This window comes from Belonocnema kinseyi, chromosome 8 (genome assembly GCF_010883055.1).
Source record: "Belonocnema kinseyi isolate 2016_QV_RU_SX_M_011 chromosome 8, B_treatae_v1, whole genome shotgun sequence".
Classification (NCBI taxonomy): domain Eukaryota; kingdom Metazoa; phylum Arthropoda; class Insecta; order Hymenoptera; family Cynipidae; genus Belonocnema; species Belonocnema kinseyi.
In genome coordinates this window covers 15,809,463-15,831,782 of record NC_046664.1, presented here as the reverse complement: position 1 = coordinate 15,831,782, position 22,320 = coordinate 15,809,463, and the positions used below count along the sequence as shown (strand labels likewise).

The 22,320-nt window shown below is 25.0% G+C and overlaps 1 protein-coding gene across 2 annotated transcripts in view; it reads right to left on the bottom strand.

Annotated features, from left to right (window-relative positions):
• Window positions 1–22,320, bottom strand: part of LOC117178060 (diuretic hormone 44) — a 99,476-nt gene that overhangs the window by 46,168 nt on the left and 30,988 nt on the right. The window contains exon 1 of one of the 2 annotated variants that reach the window (XM_033369274.1): window positions 14,881–14,957. The exons of the other annotated variant lie outside the window; for it this stretch is intronic. The gene's annotated coding sequence lies outside the window, so the exon portion shown is untranslated. Of the gene's footprint in view, window positions 1–14,880; window positions 14,958–22,320 lie in introns of those variants that run through there. 2 annotated transcript variants of the gene reach the window in all.

The following is a 22,320-nucleotide window of genomic DNA, read 5'->3' as shown; positions in this document are numbered from 1 at the left end:
GGTCTTTTTTGGGCAAAAATGCACCTGTTCGGTTGAAAATTAACTTTTTTAAATAAAAATTCATATTTTTGGGTTAAAAATTCAACTGTTTTGTTAAAAATTGGTCTTGTCGACTTGAAAGTTTAACAATTTCATTAAACTTTTGTTTTCTTCATCACAGAAAAATCTTTCTTGTTTGAAAAATTGTTTCTTTGTATTGTAAATTCATTTTTTTAGTAGAAATTTCGTGTTTTTTATCGCAATGTCTGCTATTACATTTTTTGTGAAGAATTCTTCTTTTTGGTTAAAAATTAATTTTTTTACGTGTAAAATGCAACCATCTGGTAAAAAATTAATTATTTTGTTGAAAATTCAACTATTTGGTTAAAATCATCTTTATTGACCGAAAATTCAACGGTTTTTTTAAAGATTCAACTGTTTGAAAAGAAAATTCGTGCTTTTGGATTGTAAATACATCTTTTTTGGTTGAAAATGATATTTTTCGTTGAAAATTCAACTCTTTTTTGAAAAGTGTATCTTTTAGATTAGACGTTGAAACTGTTCGGTTGAAAATGCAACAGTTTTTGTTTATAGTTTTTTTTTTTGTAATTACACTCTTTTTTCTTTGAAATTTCACTATTTGGTTGCGAAATCAACTCTTTGGTTGCGAAATCAACTCTTTGGTTATAAATTAAAAAAAAATGAAAATTTAACTATATGAAAATTCAACTACTTTTTTAGTTTAAAATTGATTGACTTATCTGAAAATTTAACTATTCCATTTTTTGATTTAAAGTTATCCCTTATAATATAAAAATTCAGCTATTTCCTAGAAAATTCAAGTAGTTGACCAAATTTTACATTTTTTTTACAAAGTTAATTTTGATTTTTAACAATTTATCTTCTTGGTTGAGGATTCAACTATTTGTTAAAATTTCCTTTAATTCGATGGGTAGAAAATTCCAATATTTGATTGAAAATTCATTGGCAGTAAACTAATCTCCATTGTCAAACAAAATTTTCTGGTTAAAAATTGATTATTCTAGTAAGAAATTCAAGTATTTCGTACACATTTTTGGAAAGTCGAAAGTACAAATATTTAGTTAAAAATTCACTTAGTTTATTGAAAATTCGTCTTGTTGGATTAAAAATTATTCTTGATTGTTAAAAAATCATCTTTTTGTATGAGGATTCAAGTATTTTGTTGAAAAATGGTCTTTTCTGATTGAATTCGACTAGTTGAAATTTGTTTTTTTGTTTGTTTGTTTTGTTTCAGGGCTCAACTAATTTGTTTTTGGTTGAAAATTAAATTTAAAAAAGTTAAAAATTCAACTTTATGTTTGAAGATTCATCATTTCTGATTGAAAATGATTTATTTTTGTTGAAAATTGATTTTTTTCGGGTTCATAAGTCAACATTTTGCTAAAAAATTCGAAAAGGAAATCTTATTTAAATTGAAAAACCATCCTATTTCCCATTTTTTGAGAGCAACAAAAATGTCTGAAAAATTTTAAAGATATTTTTCTTATTTCAACAAAAAACAAATTGGCAATTATGTTGACGTTTCTGATAAATTTTCCGTGCTGCCTTTGAGAGCTTTATAATTTAATCAAGAAGGTACGAGAATGTTGAAAGATAATACGCTTCCCATATAACTTATCAGAAAGAAGTACAAATTTGTCAAAGTAAGCGAACCATCATTGATCCCGGGTCAATGTTCACTTCAGTAGACTGATTCGTGGACAAAAAAAATAGATGGAAATATATTTTGAGAGGAAAAGGAGTAAGTTTTCCCGTTTGATATTTTTTTTTCGAATTAAAGTTTCCACTTGTAGGGTCGGTGGACCGAGCGACCCTTCGCCTATCAAGTCATCTCATCATACTCAAGTCTGGCCTCTCCTCGTTGATTTTCAACCTGTGTGAATCGCACCCTAGCGACTTATTATTTAAGCGAGGGGTCGACGAGTTGAATTTTGCTTGTCCCGAGGGAGGGCATAACTACTTTTTTCGAGATCATAACAATTCGCTTGTAATAATATATTATACATTTCCATTAGTGCTCCAACCCTGACCGTTTAAACGTTTAAAAATTTTAATAATTAGATCATTGAACATTATACTAATTATGATAAAATAAAATTATAATAAAATTGTATTAATAATAAGGCAACATAAAACAAAACTTTTTTTTCGTCCTTTTGGATTCCAAGTTCTTTTCTTTTCTTTAAAATTAAATTTTTTTCTTAAAAACTCAACTCTCTTAAAAAAATGCATCTGTTTGCTTGTAAAATTGAACTATTTGGTTGAAACTGCAACTGCTTTTGTTTGAATTTTTGTTTTAATTAGATCATTTTGATGAAAATTTATCCTTAAAGGTTGAAAATTCAACTATTTGGTTAAAAGTGCAACTATTATTTTCAATTTGTATTTATTGTTTGAAACTTCAACTATTTGGTGGAAAATGCCGCAATTTTTAGTTAAAATTTAATATTTTTTATAAAAATTTATCTGCTTTGGATAAAAATTTATTTGTTTGGTTCACATTTTTTTAAATTGAAATTTCCTCTCTTTTGGGTATAAAAGTAGCTGTTTGCGTGAAAATGAAATTTTTCTGTTTTTAAAGTTTAACAATTTATTTGAACTTTTTTTTCTTTCATTACAGAAAAATCTTTCTTTTTTTTTAGTCTTTTTGTTTTGAAAATTCATGTTTTTTAGTAGAAATTTCATCTCTTTTATAGTAATATCTGCTATAATATTTTTTATAAAAAATTCTTCTTTTTGGTTGAAAATTCATATTTGCTCTGATTATTGAAATGAATGCTTTCTTGGTTGAAAATTGAACTATTATTTTGAAAATTTATATATACAATTCGCTTGTAATAATATATTATACATTTCCATTAGTGCTCCGACCTTGACCGTTTAAACTTTTAAACAATTTTAATAATTAGAACATTGAACATTATACTAAATATAATAAAATTGTACTAATAATAATGCAACATAAAAAGTTTTTTTTTTTTTAATTTATCCTTTTGGATGCAAAATTCTTTGCTTTTCTTTAAAATTGACTTTTTTTTGTTAAAAGCTAAACTCTGTTAAATAAATTCATATTTTTGCTTGTAAGATTTAAATATTCGCTTGAAAATGCAACTGCTTTTGTTTCAAGTTTAATTTTTTTTAATTAGATCATTTGGATGAAAATTTATCCTTAAAGATGAAAATTCAACTATTTGGTTAAAAGTACAACTATTATTTTAAATTTGTATTTATTGTTTGAAGCTTCAACTATTTGCTTGTAAAAACAACTTTCTGGTTAAAAATTTATTTAAAAAAATTAAAATGCAACTTTCTTTTTCAAAAATTCGTCTTTTTGGTTTGAAAATTCAACTAGATGATTGAAAATGCAACTATTTTTAGTTAAAATTTAATATTTTTTATAAAAATTCGTCTGCTTTGGTTAAAAATTTAGTTGTTTGGTTGACATTTTTTAAAATTGAAATTTCCTCTCTTTTGGGAACAAAAGTAGCTGTTTGCGTGAAAATGAACTTTTTATTTTAAAAATTTATATTTTCGGAATAAAAATTGAACATTTTGCAGGAAATTTGATTTTTTGTTTTTAAAGTTTAACAATTTATTTGCACTCTTTTTTCTTTCTTTACAGAAAAATCTTTTTTTTTTAGTCTCTTTGTTTTGGAAATTCATGTTTTTTTAGTAGAAATTCCATCTCTTTTATAGTAATATCTGCTATTCTATTTTTTAAACAACTCTTCTTTTCGGTTAAAAATTCATATTTCGCTGTTGAAAATTCAAATGAATGCTTTCTTGATTGAAAATTTATCTATTATTTTAAACATTTATTTTTTGGTTAAAAATTCTACTTTGATTGAAATCGTAATTATTTGGTTAAAAATGTTACTATTGGATTCAAAATTTATATTTTTCTGTTCCAAATTCATGTTTGTAGTCTGAAAATAGAACCATTTGGTTACAAAAATTAATTAATTTGTTAAAAATGCAGCTATTTTCGGAAAGGAAACTCGTCCTTTTGGATTGAAAATTCACCTTTTTTGGTTGAAAATGAACTTTTTTGTTGAAATTTCATATTTTCAAAATAAAAATTTAACTGTTTTGTACAATATTTTCTTTTTTGTTTTTGAAGTTTAACAATTTAATTGTACTTTTTTTTCTTTCTTTACAGAAAAATCTTTCGAAATTATAAAGTCTCGTTGTTTTGGAAATTCATCTTTTTTAGTAGAAATTTCATATTTTTTTATAGTAATGTATGCTATTACATTTTTGTAAACAATTCTTTTTTTTTGGTTAAAAATTCATATTTTGCTGTTGAAAATTCAAATGAATGCTTTCTTGCTTGAAAATTTAACTGTTATTTAAAGAAATTATTTTTTGTTCAAAAATTTATCTACTTTGATTGAAAATTTAATTAATTGGTTAAAAATGTTACTATTGGATTTAAAACTTATCTTTTCCAGTTAAAAATTGATTTTTGTAGTTTGAAAATACAACCATTTGGTGGACAAATTAATTAATTTGTTAAAAATTGAGCTATTTTCGTAAAGAAAACTTGTCCTTTTGTATTGCGAATTCATCTTTTTTGGTTGAAAATGATATTTTTTTAAAATTCTACTTTATTTTGAAAAGTATATCTTTTTGATTTGAGAATTAAACTCTTAGGTTGAAAATGCAACAGTTTTTGTTTATAGTTTAATTTTTTGTAATTAGACTATTTGTATAAAAACTTTATCCTTAAAGGTTGAAACATTAACTTTTTGGTCGAAAGTGCTACTATTTTGTTGAAAATTCGAATTTATTTTTTAAATTTTTAACTGTTCGGTTGTTAAATTAACTTTTTGGTTACAATTTATTTAAAAAAATTAAATTGCAACTATATGGTTTAATATATATCTTTCTTTGCTGAAAATCCAACTAGTTTTTTTTAAAGTCGTACTTTTTGGGTAAAAGCGCAAATGTTAGTTTGAGAATTCAACTAATTTGTTTTTGGTTAAGAATTAATTTACAAAAATTAAAATTCAAGAGAATTATCTCTTTGGTTACAAAATGTAATTATTTGGTTAGAATTTCACCTTTTTTTTATAAAAAATTATTGAAAGGGTGGACGACTAGAATTTTGCTTTTACTAATAATAATGCAATATAAAAATTTCAAATAACTAAATTTATTTATTAAAAGTTGTTTAACTAATTTAAATCCATTTAAATTATTAATTGGATATAATTATAAGATTTTCAACAAAATAATTAATATTTCAATTTCAACTAAAAATAGTAACATTGCCAATCGATTAGTTGAATTGTTATATCAAAAAGACGAATTTTTTAAAAGGGAGTTCAATTTTCAAAGAAGTAAGATTATTTAAAAAAATTTTTGCATGATCAACATAATAATAGAATTTTTAACCAAACAGTTAAATGCAACTAAAAATGTGAATTTTCAACAAATTAGTTGAATCCTCAATCAAAAAATGAATAATTTTCAATGAATTGAACAATATATTTAAATTTTCAATTAGGAACGCTGAGTTAAGAAAAAAGATTTTGAACTAAAAAGTTTCTTTTGCGACCAAATAGTTGAAAATTCAAACAATAATGTCGAATTTGCACAAAAATAGTTGTACTTTCAAACAAATAGGTTAATTTTCAAACTTTCAGGACGAATTTTCATCCAGATGGTCTAATTTAAAAAAAATAAACTTCGACTAAAAGCAGTTGAATTTTCAACAAAATAGTTCAATCTTAGAACCAAAAAGATACATTTTTAGAAGAGAGTTAGTGGATTAATTACATTTTCAAATGAAGAAATAATTTTTAACAAAAAATTTTGCTTGGATCAAAATGGTTCAGTTTTCAATCAAAGACATGAACCTTCAAACTAGCAGGTAAAATTTTCGCAAAACAGTTGAATGCTCAACAAAAAAAATACTTATTTTCAAGATTAATTTTTTAATCAAAAAAGAATGTTCAACGAACTGCATGACTTTTCAACTAAATATTTCAACTTTAATTTTTTATTGTACAAAATAGTTGAATTTTTGACTGAAAAAATCCATTTTCAACAACAAAAATTATTTTTCGACCAAGAAAATTAATTTCTTGCAAAATAAGATGAATTTTCAACCAAATACTTGAATTATCAACAAAATAAGTGAATTTAGCAATTTTCTTAAAAAGACAACCTTTTTGGTTGCAAATTAAACTGTTTGGTTAAAAATTCATCTTATTGGGTTAAAAATTCAATTCTTTTCGTAGAACACTAACCTTTTGTTTAAAATTCATATTTTGTTACTAATAGGGCAACTGAAATGTGGATAAAAATGCAAATGTTTTGTTGAAAATTCAATTGCAATCTTTTTAGATGGAAATTCAACTCTTTTTTAAAAAAATTTTTTTCTTTATCTAAAAATCCACCTGATTAAGCGAAAATTACATCTTTATTGGTTTAAATTGAAAACTTTTGATTGAAAATTAAATAATTTTGTTAACAAGTCATAATTTTTGGTTGAAAATTCTGTTTTGTTGAAAATGTATTCACTTCGTAGAAGATTTGCCTTCTGTTTGAATTTAATATTTTGATTTTGAAAAGAGAACTGACATCTTTTATGGATGAAAATTCAATCCATTACATTTATTAAATTGAGAATTATTATTTTTCAAGAGAAATTCCATCTTTTTTTTGATAAAAATTCAACTGTTTGGTTCAAAATTAAACTATTTTGTTAAAAAACATACTTATTGCTTTAATACTCTATTTTTTTATTCAAAATTTAACTATTTCGTAGGAAATTTCCTTGTTGTTTAAAATTTATATTAAGGTTTTGAAAAATAAACTGAAATCTTTTCTGGATGAAAGTTCAACTAAAAAAATTCTTTTTTATTAAAAGTTCATCTGTTTGACCACAAATTTTATATTTCTTGGATAAAAATGCAACTAATTGGAAGACAAATCAACTATATTGCTAAAAATTCATCCCTGTGAATGAAAAATTTCCGCTTTTTGGATTTAAAATTCAGTTTCTCTCTCTAAAAAATTTGTTGTTGTTAAAGAATTCAAATTTTTACCTTGAAAAGTCAACTGGAATCCTTTTTCAATGAAAATTCAACTCTTTGTAAGAAAATTTTCTTTTTAAATAAAAATTCATTCTTTTTGGAAAAAATTCGTTTTTTTGGATTCAAAATTACATTTTGTTGCAGAAACATATTTCTTGTTTAAACATTCATATTTTAATCGTGAAAAATCAACTGAAATTTTTTAACACCAAATTCAACTATTTTTTTGAAAATTATTCTTTTAAATTAAAAATTCATCTGCTTGTTTAGAGTAAAACTGCACTGTCACATTTTTTACTTAAAGTTTGTATCTTTGGTTGAAAATTTAACGGTTTAGTGGAAAACTCTTCTTTTCTTCTTTAAAAGTAATTTTTAACTGAAAATGTAACTTCCATTTTTCAACACTGATTTTTTTAGGTAAAAAGTCTCCTTTTCAGTAAGAAAAAAAAATAGTTTCCATTGTTTGGAATTTCATTATTGTCGGGTATAAATGCATCAGTTTCATGAAAAACTAATTTTGTGCTAAAACGTCATATTGGTTTTAAATTCCTGTTTTTTCTGTGTGTATAAATTTCATTTTTTTAAATTGAAATATAAAATATGGCACAAAATTAAAATACAATTATTTAAACATTAATGATCATGGAATGGTTTCTTCTCTTTTTACAATTTTTTAATTTTGCCAAATGAAAAGATTTCGTTTTAAAATTTTTTACACTCTTTTTCTAAATTTGAGGAAAACGTTTGATAATTTAAAAACGTGTTTGAAAAGTCGTCTCTTTTTTATTCAACAATTCATCTTTTTAGTAGATGTTTCATCTTTTTATACTAATATCTGCTGTTAAGTATTTTTAAAGATAATTATTTAATAATTTTAATTTTTAAGATATCTAGTTTTCGGTTAAAAATGCATATTTTGACTTTGAAAATTCATATTCAGCTGTTGATAATTCAGCTTTCTTTTAAAAATTTGTTTTTTGGTTTGAAAGTTCATCTGTTTGGATAGAAAATTCAATTGTTTGGTTAATAATGAATTGTTTGGTTAAAATTTCAACTATTTTGTTAAGCACATCTTTATTGGTCAAAAATTCAACTAGTTTGATCGACATCCGACTTTCAAAAAGAAAATTGTTTTTCTGATTTAAAAATTCATCTTTCTTGGTGGAAAATAAACTTTTTGGAAAACATTCCACTTTTGGTGTTGAAAGTTGAATGAAAATCCTTATTTCGGTGAAAATTCAACTATTAGTTTAAAAATTCGTGTCTTTGCTTTAAAACATCATCTCTTTTGGTAGAAATTAAAATTTTCAGTTGATCTTATTATTGGAATATTTATCCCAAAAATATGAGTTTTTAAAGAAAAACTTACTTTTTCACCAAATAGTTGAATTTTCAACCAAAAAGGATGAAACTTCAACCAAAAAGATTCATTTTTGGCACAAACAGCTTAATTCCTCTTTTAAATCATGAATTGTTAACTAAAAAATATCAATCTTTAACCAAAAATGAATCAATAAAAATATTATTATTCTTTTTGTAGGTAAAATAAATATTAGAAAACACTATATTTCTTTTTAGTTTTTAAACAGCGTTCGATTTTCCTTTTTCATTGAAATAAAACTTTAACCTTTGTAAACTTCTGGTCTTTTCGTCCTATACGTGGACGTGGCTTTATCCCAATAGAGTCAACTTTTAGAATTTTCTTCTAAAGTCTTAGTTTTCAGTCAGAAAACAAATATTTTCCTAATAATAATCAAATTTTAAAAAATCTGAATAAATTCTTAAGACCATTTCCCTAAATTATTTTCTTTAATGAAATTTTAAGAAAGTCCTGTTCAAAGAAGTGAGCCTCCTGCATAAATGGAATTTTCTTTCAAATAGAACTTTATTATATACTGGAAAGAGCTTTTACAATTTGATGTTTTAACATGTATTTTTCTTTACTCGCGTTTCTGATTTGTGTAACCAAGCAAGGAATATTTGATTCTAAATTTATGGACCAGTGAACCATTTATAAATTCTTTTCATATATCGAGTAATGCATTCTTCTTTAAGTAGATGAGGACTTGCTCCACTAGCCATTATGGACATTTTTATATTTTATTCAGTTCTGCTTTTGAGATAAAAAATATCACGATTAAACTTTAATGAAAAAAGTATTTTGCATTTAAGGTTGATAATATTCATAAATATAAATTTTAAAGTGGATCTGAAAAATGTAAAACATTTTTAATGATACCGATCAGTGGCAAAGGAAGTTTATGGTCAGACATCATAGTCTTACTAAAAAAATCGTTTTCTACGTCAAGAATTTCTTGTTAAATTTTATGTGAATGTATTCACTTAATGGCATTTTCCAATAAAAATTTTCATTATTATTTTCAGTTTTTAATTTAATTGTGAACAAGAAACTTTCTTTAAAATTACGAATTTTCTGTACCATCAAATTAATAAATCAAAACTTTTTAAATAATAATTTTATTTCATGGTCAAATTTACTTCTGAATGTTTCTAATAAAAATTATTGACAAAAAAGGAAATTTTAAATGTAAATTTTGTTCAATACGTAGTAGGAAATAATTATGTTCTGAAAATTTTGCTACCACACTGGTATCGGTAACCAAAAAATTGCCGGTACCAACAATAAGATTTATAAAGATATCGAATAGAAAATGTTGAACCTTTCTAAGAATTTTAAAAGGTTTCCAGAAAATATAACCATAAATATAATTAAATTACTGTTGAAAATTTTGAAAAGAATTCTTACGATTCCTGGGAACATTTCAAATGATTTTCTTTTTAGAAAAAATTATTTTTAAAAACATTTGAAAAGATTCAAAAACATTTCAAGACATCCAAAATTGTAAAAAACAAATCTGGGAGATTTTAAGGCAATTTTAAGAATAATTCAAATCATTTAAAAAGATATTGGAAAATTTTGAAGAGATAAATACTTTAAAACTTTGGAGGATTTGAGAAAATGTGACAAATATTTTTAAATGACTTCCAAACTTCTAAAAGTCCTAAATATTTTCTGAACTGACTCGAATTTTTATTAATTTTTTGTAAAATCCTATGTAATAAAAAAATTATCATTTTTCGATATATCTTTAATCATAAAAATTTTTTGTTTATATTTTCAGGCATCATACTAAAATTATAAGTATATTACCTTAAAAACAAGGAAACAAATGAAATTTCAAAAAAATAGTTTCTTAAATTTTGGTTTGAAAATTCGTCTGTTTTGGTAGAAATATACCCTTTTCTGGTTAAAAATGTATAATTTTCGTTAAAAAATCATCTTTTTAATTGGTTGAAAATTCCACTACATGTTTAAACATACCCTTTCTTGTTAAAAAATTCTCCTTCTTGGTTTAAAATAATTCCATTTTTATGTGAGAATCCAAGCATTGGGTTAAAAATTCATCTTTTTTAATTAATTTAACTGTTTTTTACTTAAAATAAAAATGCTTTTTGGTAAAACTATCAACTATTATATTTTTTGTTCAGAAATAATTTTTTTTGTAGTAAATTTAACTATTTATTTGAAGGTTAAACAATTTGTTAGAAATTTATTTTTTTCATTGAAGATTAGTAATTTCAGTTGAAAACTCATCCCTTTGTTTAAAAATATAACTGATTTATTGAAAAAATATCTGTTTGATAAAAGATTAATCTTCTTGTTTAAAAAATTATCTTTTTTTAAATAATGCCGATTTTGTTAAGGATTTAATTGTTTTGTTGAAAAATCGTTTTGTTTGCATTAATTTAACTAAAAATTTACCTGTTGTTTTTCAATATAAAAATTTATTTTTTCTTTGAGATTCTTTATTTCAATTCTAAATTTAATTGTAAAGTTTATCTGTTCGGTTTAAAATGCACTCTCTTGTCAAAAATTCATAATTTTGTAGATAATTCGTCTGTATGTTCGAAATCTTTGGTTAAAAATGCATCTTATTCATAATAATTCTAAATCATGAATCTTTAATAAAAATAAATTTTTAAAAAGTCTAATAGTTGATATCCCCACTAAAATATTTTATGGAATAGTCAGATGAATTTTGTATAAAAAGAACAACTTTTGAAGAAAATAGATCGGTTGCACGCCCAAAGAAATTGAAACGTGCATGTGTTGAAGGTTCATGTGGTTCAATAAAAAAAAGGGATGATTGCTTATTTGAACTAAATGTTTATTCAAATAATATTTTTAAAAACTAGTGATACAGGTAATCAATCTATTTGAAGTGAAACGAAATGCGAATAGAGTTAATCGCGGTGCAATCAGAGGAAAGGTTAAAAATCAAAGCCGAATTGCTATCAAGTTCAAGTACAAGTGAACCGTCTAGCACCTCTGACGTGACTGACCCAGGGTAACAACGGAGTCAGTGTCCCCCGGTTCCCTTGAGCCCTTTTCGACGTTGCCAAGAAAAGAAGTTCGCTGGAAGATAGACAGTTATCAAATTCTGGCAACGTCGTCCTTTGGCTAGCCGAGGATTTCCGCCAGATGACAATTTCCCATTAGGTCCAGGCTCAAGCCGAGAGCTTTGAATATCGCTAAAGTTTATGAGGGTCAATTTACCCCGTTAAGAAAACGTGCCTTGAGCTCTGCAGTACACATTCTTTTGGAACATTCCAGGGCCTTTGGCGTGAGAAATTTGGAATGTGGAAATATGAAAATCTTTAAATCTGTTCAGTATTGTAGAAATCTGAACATAGATGAATTTTAAATTAAAAAAGATTAGTTTTCAACCAAAAATGGAATAGAATTGTTATTATTATTAAAGAGATGAATTTTGAACTAAAAAAATTAAATATCTAGAAAAAAAAGAAATGGCATAGTTAAATTTTGAGTTAAAAAAAATTGAATTTTAATAATAAAAATAATCTTTAACCGAAGAAATAAAATTTTAACCGAAAATTTTAATTTCTACAAAAAAAGAATATATTTCAACAAAATGAATGAATTTCCAATTAAAATAAATAAATTTTCAACACAAATTGTATCACAGAAAAAACAGAAGATAAACTTTACATCGATTTCCGACGGAAGATTCTCTGCAACAAAAATTAACTTCACAGGATAAACCTTACACAAATATCGGTTAAAATTTCTTTTGTTTTTCCATGACAAACATGTTTTTTGAAAGACGCGAAGTGGAGTATTCTAGAAAATTATTTGTTTCTTCTGCAATAAGAGGACGTTGAATTGTAAGTTACGTTTCGATTTTCACTTCATTAATTTCAAACAAGAGATAAAAATAAATGTAATTTTTCCGAGGTATAGAATTTTGGCTTGCATTTGAAAAAAAAATTATGTTTAAGAATATGATCATTAGATCTTGATAAACTATGGCATCGGCTACGGAAAATGAAACAATGAAGAGCAAAATTATAACGAGAAAGATGTGCTCTAAGAAAAAAAGAAAAAACTTCCTTGTTATTTAAATTTTACCGCATAAAATTCTGGTTATTGATTCAAATTTTTTAAACAAAAAGACGAAATGACAACAAAAGAGTTCAATTTTCACTCAAAGAGATGAATTCATAACTAAAATAATGAACCTTTAACGAAAAGAAGAAATTTTCAACATAAGAATTTATTTTTTACTAAATAATTGAATTTCTTACTAAAAAGATTAATTTTCTATTTAAAAAAATCCATTTTTAAAACAATAATTAAATTTTAAACCGAATAGTTAAATGTTAAACCAAAAATGATGACTTTCTAACCAAATTTTCGACAAATAATTTTTAATTAAATTTGCATGAAAAAAAATTATTTTTCTACCAAAAAAAGAACTTTTAACACAATACTTAAATTTCTAAATGAAGAGATGATTTACAATCAAAGAATTGAATTTTCAATAAACAAAAAATATAAATTTTAAGCCAAAGATAGAATAATTACATTTTTAAGAAGAAATTTGTTTTTAACAGATTAGTTGAATGCTCAAGGAAATAATATTAACAATCAATCAAACACACTTTTAAAAATAAAAACTATTAATTCTCTTGTTGTTGGATTTTCAACTAAGGCAGATTTTTCAGTTATGAGAAAAAATAATTGGTACCAAATTGTTGAATTTTCGAGCGAAAGAGGCGAATTTTCTAAAAACTGAAGAGTTGAATGTTCAGCTGAAAAATTAATGTTTATCCAGAAAACGAATTTTTCACAATGTCGTTAAATTTTTAATTGCAAAGATAAATTACCAGTCAAAAATTTAATTACTAAAATTTCAGTTAAAAAGTTTTACGTTTAACAAAAAAAAGAACGTATTTTCAAATCAAATAGTTGACACACTAGTTGAATGTTCAACACAAAAAGACGAATTTTCTACAAAATATTTGAATATTTAATAGTTTAGCTTAATTTTCAACTAAATAAATTTTCAAAACAAAAAATAAAAATGTTTAATTTTCTGTTCAAAACTGATGTACAATATAAAAACTTTCCATAAAATTGTTACATTTTTAACTAAATAATATCAACTTTTAACCAAAGCCATAATAGCTAATATTTCAGTTCAAACTGAATGTTGATAAAATAATTAGAATGAATTTATAGCTAGATAGTGGAATTTTAAACTAAGAAACGAACATTCAACACAATAGTTAAGTTTCAAACCAAATAGTGGAATAATAACCAAAAATAATGACTTGCGAACCAAATTTCTTAATTTCCAACAAAATTAACCTTTCGCAGTTAGTTAAAATAAAATTCTATTAAAAAAGATTAATTTTCAACGTCACAGATGAATTTTCAAACAAATTTTGTTTCGTCTCAGGTTGAGTCCAGCAGGGGGGAATCTTTTTCTTAATTTGAAATTTGCTTAACATCCATTTCCGAGCGGTTGGGAAGGATTCGCTCAAATGGATCCCTGTCCTATCAAGAGAAGAAAATAGCCCACACTCTGTATTTTCAAATAAAGAAGGCTGATAAGGTGAAGAGTGAGAAAATGAAATTAGCTATTTAAATCGATAACAAAACTTTCTTTATTATAGACGAAACTGGCTCCAAGGAATCAAGATGATCTGCCCTGGAAAAATCGGTAATAAGGTGAATGACTTAAAACTGCCGGTTGTTACTCCAGTAGGGAGTGTTTCCGGGCAAATGCAAATTATGGACTTCTCGTTAATCAAAGGATTAAAGAGCAAACGGGAATAATGTTAGAGTTTTTAAAGTGGCAACCCTTGTTCGTTGGTATTTTTTTTCTAACATATAATAAAATTAGAAAGATTTTGAAATACAGAAAGTTTTATCCAAGGCAGATGTCCTTTCAACGCTTTAGAACCTGAAAGACTTTTACAATATCTTGGTTACTTTGAAATATTAAAAAAGTGAATAATGATGTAGATGAAATTAGTAAATGAATTAAAATATAAAACTAAGTCATAACAAGGCCTAGACAGTTGGGACGACCATTTACTTTGTTGCCGGTACTAACTGAATAGCCACTGCAACTAATGGAATTGTTGTACCAACTAATAAAATAGCAGCACCATATTTTACTGACTAAATAGTTGGCTAAACTAACCATTTTTTTCAGCGTTGCAGTATGGTGATAGGTTGACAGATAATACACAGTTTTAATATAGCGACAACAATGTATTTGTGGTAACTATAATTAGGTACAACTCCTTATATAGCCTTTGAATCGCAGAACGAACTTACATACATGAATATTGTGTAAATGATGAAGTTTTTGTAAAAACCGGTAATGCTTTTTAAAAACTCCTCTCTGCGCCTGACGGCCAAGCATGCAACTTCGACATGCTAAATCGTAGATTAAAATCAAATGAGACCCGGGGTACTTACTATTTTCAGCAGGGACACGAGAACAAACCCGAATAAAGGCAACAGTGAACCCAACTTATTGGGAGAGAATATTTTAGGCGAATGATTACCAGGACACCTGTCCAAAGCCTTGGAGGTTTAACCAACGGACCATCCAGTATTTCCAAGGTGTTGAATAGCCGAATATATCGCGCATTCTGACCTCTCTTCGTGCGGAGGCTCATCTTATACTCCTCGCCAAGGTGGGGGTATCGCGGGTGGTGGGATCTCGCATGCGCTCCTCTGCTCTTGGTCCCCGTAGGACCTGGGTGGGGATCGCGGAATGCGTTACGCGGTGACTGCCTGTGAGTCGAGCGCGAGAGCACCGATGAGTTCATCACAACAACAAAAAACTTTCAATTAAATATTTAAGTTTTGAATAAAAATGGAATCGACAAATTCTCAGTTAAAAAAATAATGCTAAAAAAATTATAAAGAACGAATTTTCAATCAAATAGCTGCGTTTTGTACCAAAAACGTTGAACTTTAAACTTCAAAAGAGGAATTTACAACCAAAAAGAATGCTTTTTTAAGACAATTCTCGAATTTTCAACAAAATACCTAATAGTTAACTTCGAAGTTAAAACTGAATTTCAACAAGAAAGAATAAAACAGATTTTAAACTAAATAATTGAGTTTTCTCCCAAAATAGTTTAAATTTCAAGCAAAAAGAATGACTTTCTAATGAAACTGTCGAATTTTCAAACAAATAATAAGATTTTTAATAGTGAAAGTTAAAGTTCAATAGGGTAGTAATCAAATTCGACTTTCGATTTTGGGTGATCGATCCGACTCACTTATTACTAACTTTTTGTAAATTGAAGTTTAGTGACCGTTTGAGGAATGTTCAAAGATTATTTTTCAATAAATAAAATTTAGTTTTGACACCTCAATCTCCTCATTTTATGCCCGGAAAATTACAAAAAAAATGCAAAATAGCAATTTTATATCAAATTCTTGTTAAACAGTGTGTTTTAAAATTTTTATCAATATTAATTATTTTTATTTAACAAGTCACAAGTGCTCAAGTACTTCTTAAATCAGTTTCAATTGGTTTAACAACTTTGTTTCGCCAGTAAAAAGAGAAGTTTACACAATTTCCATTTGTCACAACAATTTTTACCCTATAAATGAAAAAGTTTGCTTTTTCTGCGATTGATGCAACAATTTAAAACATTAAAGGTAATATTGTTTTATTTAAGATTTTGGGTAAATGTTTAAACAAATTTAATTTATTTAAACAATTCTTTCATCCTGTGAATGTTGAAAGTGCGATTTTTTGTAAAAGACAGTTTGCAATTTATGTAAACAATTAATATCTCATGCTAAAACATCTTTAAAAATATCTCTTGCTCTTTTGTGACATCTTGCATTATTTTCCTGAAAAAGTAAAAAACTATATAAAAAGAATTTTCCGGTATTAAATAAATCAACTTGCATTAATTGTGAAATCAGGCAAACTACCTTCAAGAACCCGAGACTTTACAAGCGGAAGATGAAATTTTACTGAAAATTGCTTAGTCATAATCCAAGGAGGTTAAAGCATATTTTCTTGCAGAAAATACGTCGACGATTAAAAAGTATAGTCTATTTTTAGGATTATTTATGGCAATGTCAGTGTAATAAAATAGTGCCCTTTAAATCCAGCCAGGTTGTTCACGTGAATGGGCCGTCATAAAACTCAGCCTTGGTATGGATGAATTTCTTCTATGTGGCAAGATTTAACTGAAACCTATACAAAAATGCGAGATCGCAATTTTTCTCGAAGGTGAAAAATTTATAGGTATGCGAGGACAGAATTTTTTCAATTGTTAGAGATGCAGGAATCTTAATCTCCTATTTTTATTTGTTAACAACTTACGCGACTCACGGGAATTTTCAACCAAAAAGGATTAGTTCTTAACTAAATTCATGAATTTTTAAAAACATATAGATAAACTTTTATCCAAATAGTTGAATGTTTTAATAAAGAAGATTAACTGTTACCGAAAAAGACGAATTTTTAAGAAAGTACGTAAGCTTAAAACAAAGTAGTTGAATTTTCAACTAAAAAAAAAACAAAAGATAAATTTTTAATGAAAATGGAACAATTACTACATATTTATGTTTAAAAACTTAATTTTTTACCCCCAAAGAAAGATTTTTTAACAAAGGAGTTAGATTTTCAAACAAAGAGATTAATTTTGAACTAAAATGAAGAAATAACAATCAAATAGCAGGGTTTCTAACTGAAAACATGAATTTTTTACCTAAAAGTTTGATTTAAAAACAAAACCAAAAATTCATTATTGTTGAATTTACAACTAAAAAATACATATTTTCATCAAAGAATGAAATAGCTAGATTTTCAGTTAAAATAAAATGTGAACTAAAAATGTGTAAGGAATTTTTAACTAAATAGTTCAATTTGCTACTAAAATAGTTGAATTTTTCACCTAAAAAGATAAATTTTATATCAAATATGGAATAGTTAAATTTTCCCTTCAAAAAATGAATACTTAACCGACAAAAAAACGAATTTTCAAATATATTGGTAAATTATTAATTAAAAAGATACATTTCCAACAAAAAATGGAATTTCTAAATTTTCAGTTGAAACTGAATATTAAATAATAATATCAAACGAATTTGTAACTAAATTGTTTAATTTTTTACCAAAATTGTTGAATTTTCAAAACAAAAAAATAAATTTTCAGTTAAAAACAATTAATGTTTGATAAAAAGGAATTTACAAACAATATTTTTAAATTTTTAACTAAAAAAGATACATTTTCAAAAAAAACGGAATAGTTAAATTTCAGTTAAAAACAATGAATGTTAAAAAAAAAAATTTTCAACAATATTTTTAAATGTTCAATTAAAAAAGATACATTTTCAAGAAAAATGGAATAGCTCAATCTTCAGCTGACAAAATAAATGTTTAAAAAACAACACAAAAAGATTTTTTAACAATATTGTTAAATTCCCAACTAAAAAATATAAATTTCCAACGAAAAATGAAATAGCGAAATTGAGCCTCGGTATAAATAAATTTCTTCTAGGAAAAAATATTCAACTGTAATCTGTAGAAAAGTGAGAGAAACCAATTTTTCTCGAAGATGAAAAATTCATAACATACGCGGAAAGAATTTTTGCGATTATTAGAGATGCGCGAATCAAAAAGATTAATTTTCTATTGAAAAAGACGAATTTTCAACAAAATGCATAAGTTCTAAACAAAGTAGTTGAATTTTCAAATAAAAATATTAACTTTTAATAAAAAACGTAATAGTTAAATTTCCAGTGGAAAAATTACTTTTTAAATACAAAAAAAAAATTTCTAGGAAACTGTTTAAGCTCTTATCCTAAGAGATTAACTTTTGAATAAAATTACAATTTTTCAAATTAAAATTGCGTGTCAAAAATGACGAACTTTCAACAAAAGACATGAGTATTAAAACAAATAGTTGATTTAGAACTAAATGGTATGTTTAAATTTTTAGTTAAAAATTAATTTTAAAAAAACTAATTTTCAAGAAATTAGTTAAATTTTTAACCAGATACATTTTCAAATAAAATAATTTCTAATAACAAAAAAAAGTTTTCAGGAAATATAAACAAATTTTCAAGAAACTAGTGAAGAAATTAATTTTTCTTCAAATTAAATTCTAAGAAGAAGCTGAATTTTCAACAAAGTAGTGCAGTCTTCAATAAAAATATAAATTTTCAAACAAGAATCATAATTTTCTCTAAAGAAAGCGAATTTTCAACATAATAGTTGATTTTCCACTCTGATTTTATAAAAAAAAAAAAGGCCAAAGAAATGAAAAAAGAGAAAGAAGGGGATTTGGGTAATTACCTTCTCATTTTTCTTTCCTCTTCTTTTATTTTTGTTCAAAAAAACAATTCTTTTTTTTTAGGAAAGTTTTATCTTTTTTCAAAATCTTGTTTTTGTTTTCAGGGATTTGGCACATTTACTTGATTATTGGACGTTTAATAGTATTTTAAATTTGAATTTAATCTCATTAAAATTTCCTAAATTTTAAGATGAGTCAACCAAAAATGGAACAGTTACATTTTCAACTAAAAAAATTTTTTTGTTGACAAAGGAGTTGAACCTTTAACCAAGTAATTGAATTTTCTAACAATTGGTTGAAATTTCAATCGAAAAGAAACATTTTTATCCAAAAATGGAATAGTTAAATATTCAGTTAAAAAAAAAATAATTATCCAAAAAAAGCATTGTTTAAATGAAGTGGTTAAACTTTTGACTAAAAAAGGTATATTTTCAATCAAAAATTGAATTCCTAAAATGTCTTTAATAAAAAAAAAATGTTTAACAAAAATTAAAATGTTGTATCAAAACAGTTGAATTTTCAACCGAAACAAAAGAATTTTTAACAAAGCAGATGAATTTTCAACTGATAAAAAATTTGCAACCAAAATGGAGTATTTATAATTTTCAGTTTGAAAAAAATGTTTAAAGAAAAAGAATTTTCGACAAAATTTTTTAATTTTCAACAAAAAATAAGATTGCTCAAATTTCAGCTGAAAAATTGATGTTTTCCCTTAAAAAAATGCATTTTCTAGCAAATAGTGGAATTTTCAAACTTACAAGACAAACATTAAACAAGACAGGTAAATTTTCCACCAAATGGTTGAATTTTCATTTAAAAAGATAAATTTCCATCCAAAAATGGAACAGTTAAATTTTCATTGAGAAAAAAATGATTGATTAGCCAACAATACGCATTTGTTTAAAAAAATTATCATTTTCAACTGAAAAAGATAAATTTTTAATAAAAAATGGAACAGCTAAATTTCAAGTACAAAAATTACTTGTGAATCAAACAAAAAACGAATATTGACTCAAATACTTGACGTTTCTGTAAAAATAGTTGAACCTTCGACAATAAAAGGCAAATTTAAAAAAATTAAAAAAACAGAACGAATTTTAAATAAAATAGTTGAAGTTTCAACTTAAAGACAAGTTTTCAACAAAACAGTTGAATTTTTCACCAAATGGTTGGATTTTCAAGTGAGAAAAGATAAATTTTTAACCAAAAACGGAACAGTTGAATTTTTAGTTAAAAAATTAATGTTTATCGAAGAAAAAATGGAATTTCAAACTATAAAAGTTAAATTTTCAAACAAAAATGGAACAGCCTATAGTAAATTTTTTGGTAAAATTAATGAAAATATAATTAGTCAAAATTATTAGAAACAGAAAATTGAAAATTAATTCGGTAAATAGACTGATATATGATACGATTCTCTGGAAACACGAAACAAGATCGATCGAAATTGTTCATTTTCCCTCAGAAGAACTTTACAGAAATCCGTTCTCGTGAAATGAAGTGATATTTGATGACTTCCAAAGCCAACTTTGGCTTCGGTTGTACCACTTGCTATAAAACTCTCAATCAGAAAATACGACACCTCAAAAAGTGGTTAAAAAGTCGAAACTATTGTTCAATTTTATAGTAAATTAATCAAAAATCAAGAAACTTTGAAGTATTATAGCAAACTAAATTACTATTTCAATAAAAGTAACTTTTTTCATCAATCTTTTTTTTCTTTATTGCCGTTGGATATTTATACTAAATTTGAATAGGGATTTTAAAATATTTTTATCAAGCTAGAAGAAAGAAAATTCGTTTTCATTTTTATTTGAATTGCAATAGGACCTTTCATTTTTATTGAGTTTCAGGAAAGAATCTTTTATTTTCAATTTTTTCTAAATTAAAAAAGGAACATTTTTTGTTTTCTATATTTGTATCGAGTTAGAAGAGAGGTAATTTTGGTTTTCCATATTATTAGAATTGAAAGAGGCTCTTTTTGTTTTTGTCATTTTTATTGTGTTGGAAGGAATTAAGTATTGGATTTTTTTTCCTAATTGGAATCGGCCCTTTTATTATTTTTATTATTTTTATATAGTTCCAAGGAATCAAATTATTGTTATTTATGGAGTTATTTATTTATTCTAATTAATTGGAAGAAGCTATTTTGTTGTACTTAATATTTTATTGAGTTTCAGGAAAGAATCTTTTATTTTCCATTTCTCCTGAAATTGAAGAGGGAAATTTTTATTTTTAAACATTTTTAGTGTTTTGGAAAGGATGGAAATTTTGCTATCAATTATTCTTGAATTTAAAGCGGAAATTGGAGGGGGGGGGTATTTATTTATTTTTAACATTTTTATTGAGTTGGAAAATAAGCAATTTCGGTCTTCAATTTTTTTTAATTGTAAGAGGAACATTTTTTTCAATATTTTTATCAAGTTGGAAGGGAGAAAATTTTGTTTTTTAATTCTGTCTAAATTGGAAGCGGAAATTTTATTTATTCTTATAATTTTTTAGAGCTGGAAGAGACGAAAGTTTGGTTTTGTTAATTATTAGCATATTCGTTAAGTTGGAAAAGAAGAAATTTGGGCTTTTAAATTTCTTTGAATTGAAACAGGCTCTTTTTGTTTTTATCATTTGTATTGCGTTTGAAGGTATTAAATATTGCATTTTAAATACATGCATTTTTATCAAAAAATTTCATTTTTAACAAAATGCATGAATTTTCAACCAAACAGTTGTATTTTCAACAAAAAACATTAATTTTCAATTAAAATGAAGAATTTTCAAAAAAATAGTTGAATTTCCAATCAAAAACATGAATTCTTCACCATAAATAAGTTTCGTTCTCTACTGATAAAATCGAATTTTTAACACAATGCATGCATTTTCAACTAAAAAATAAAATTTTTAACCACGAATGGAATAGTTAATTTTTCAGATAAAATAAGTTTCACCAAAAAATTTAAATTTTAAGAAACTAGTTAAATTTGCAATCACAGCGATTTATTTTTAGAATTTGTATTAAGTTTGAGGAAAGAATATTTTATTTTCAATCATTTTCTAAATTTGGAAAGAGAAAAATTTAATTTTTAACATTTTTATTGAGGTCCTCTTTTGTTTTTATTATTTTTATCAATTTTATATAGTCGGAATGTTAAAAATGTTAGTTTTCATCAAGCTTAAAGAGAGATTTTTTTATTTTTTATTTTTTTCTGAGTAGAAACAGAAAACTTTTTTATTTTAAACATTTTTATTGAATTGGAAGGTAGGAAATTTTTGTTTAAAATTTTTTCTGAATGGGAAGAGAACATTTTTTATGTTCATAATTTATGTAGAACTGGAAGGGACGAAGTTTCGATTATTTATTTTTATGAATTGCATGATGCCATTTTATTATATTTTTTTACTATTTTTATTGATCTTTAGAAAACAGTTTCTTAATTTTTATTTATTTCCTAAATTTGCAAAGGGAAACTTTTAATTTTCACCATTTTTATTGAGTTGCAAGAGAGAAAATTTTTGATAGAAAACTAAATTAATATTTCAACAACCTAATCCTACTTTTCTGTCTATTTTCAATACACTGTCTTCAAATAAA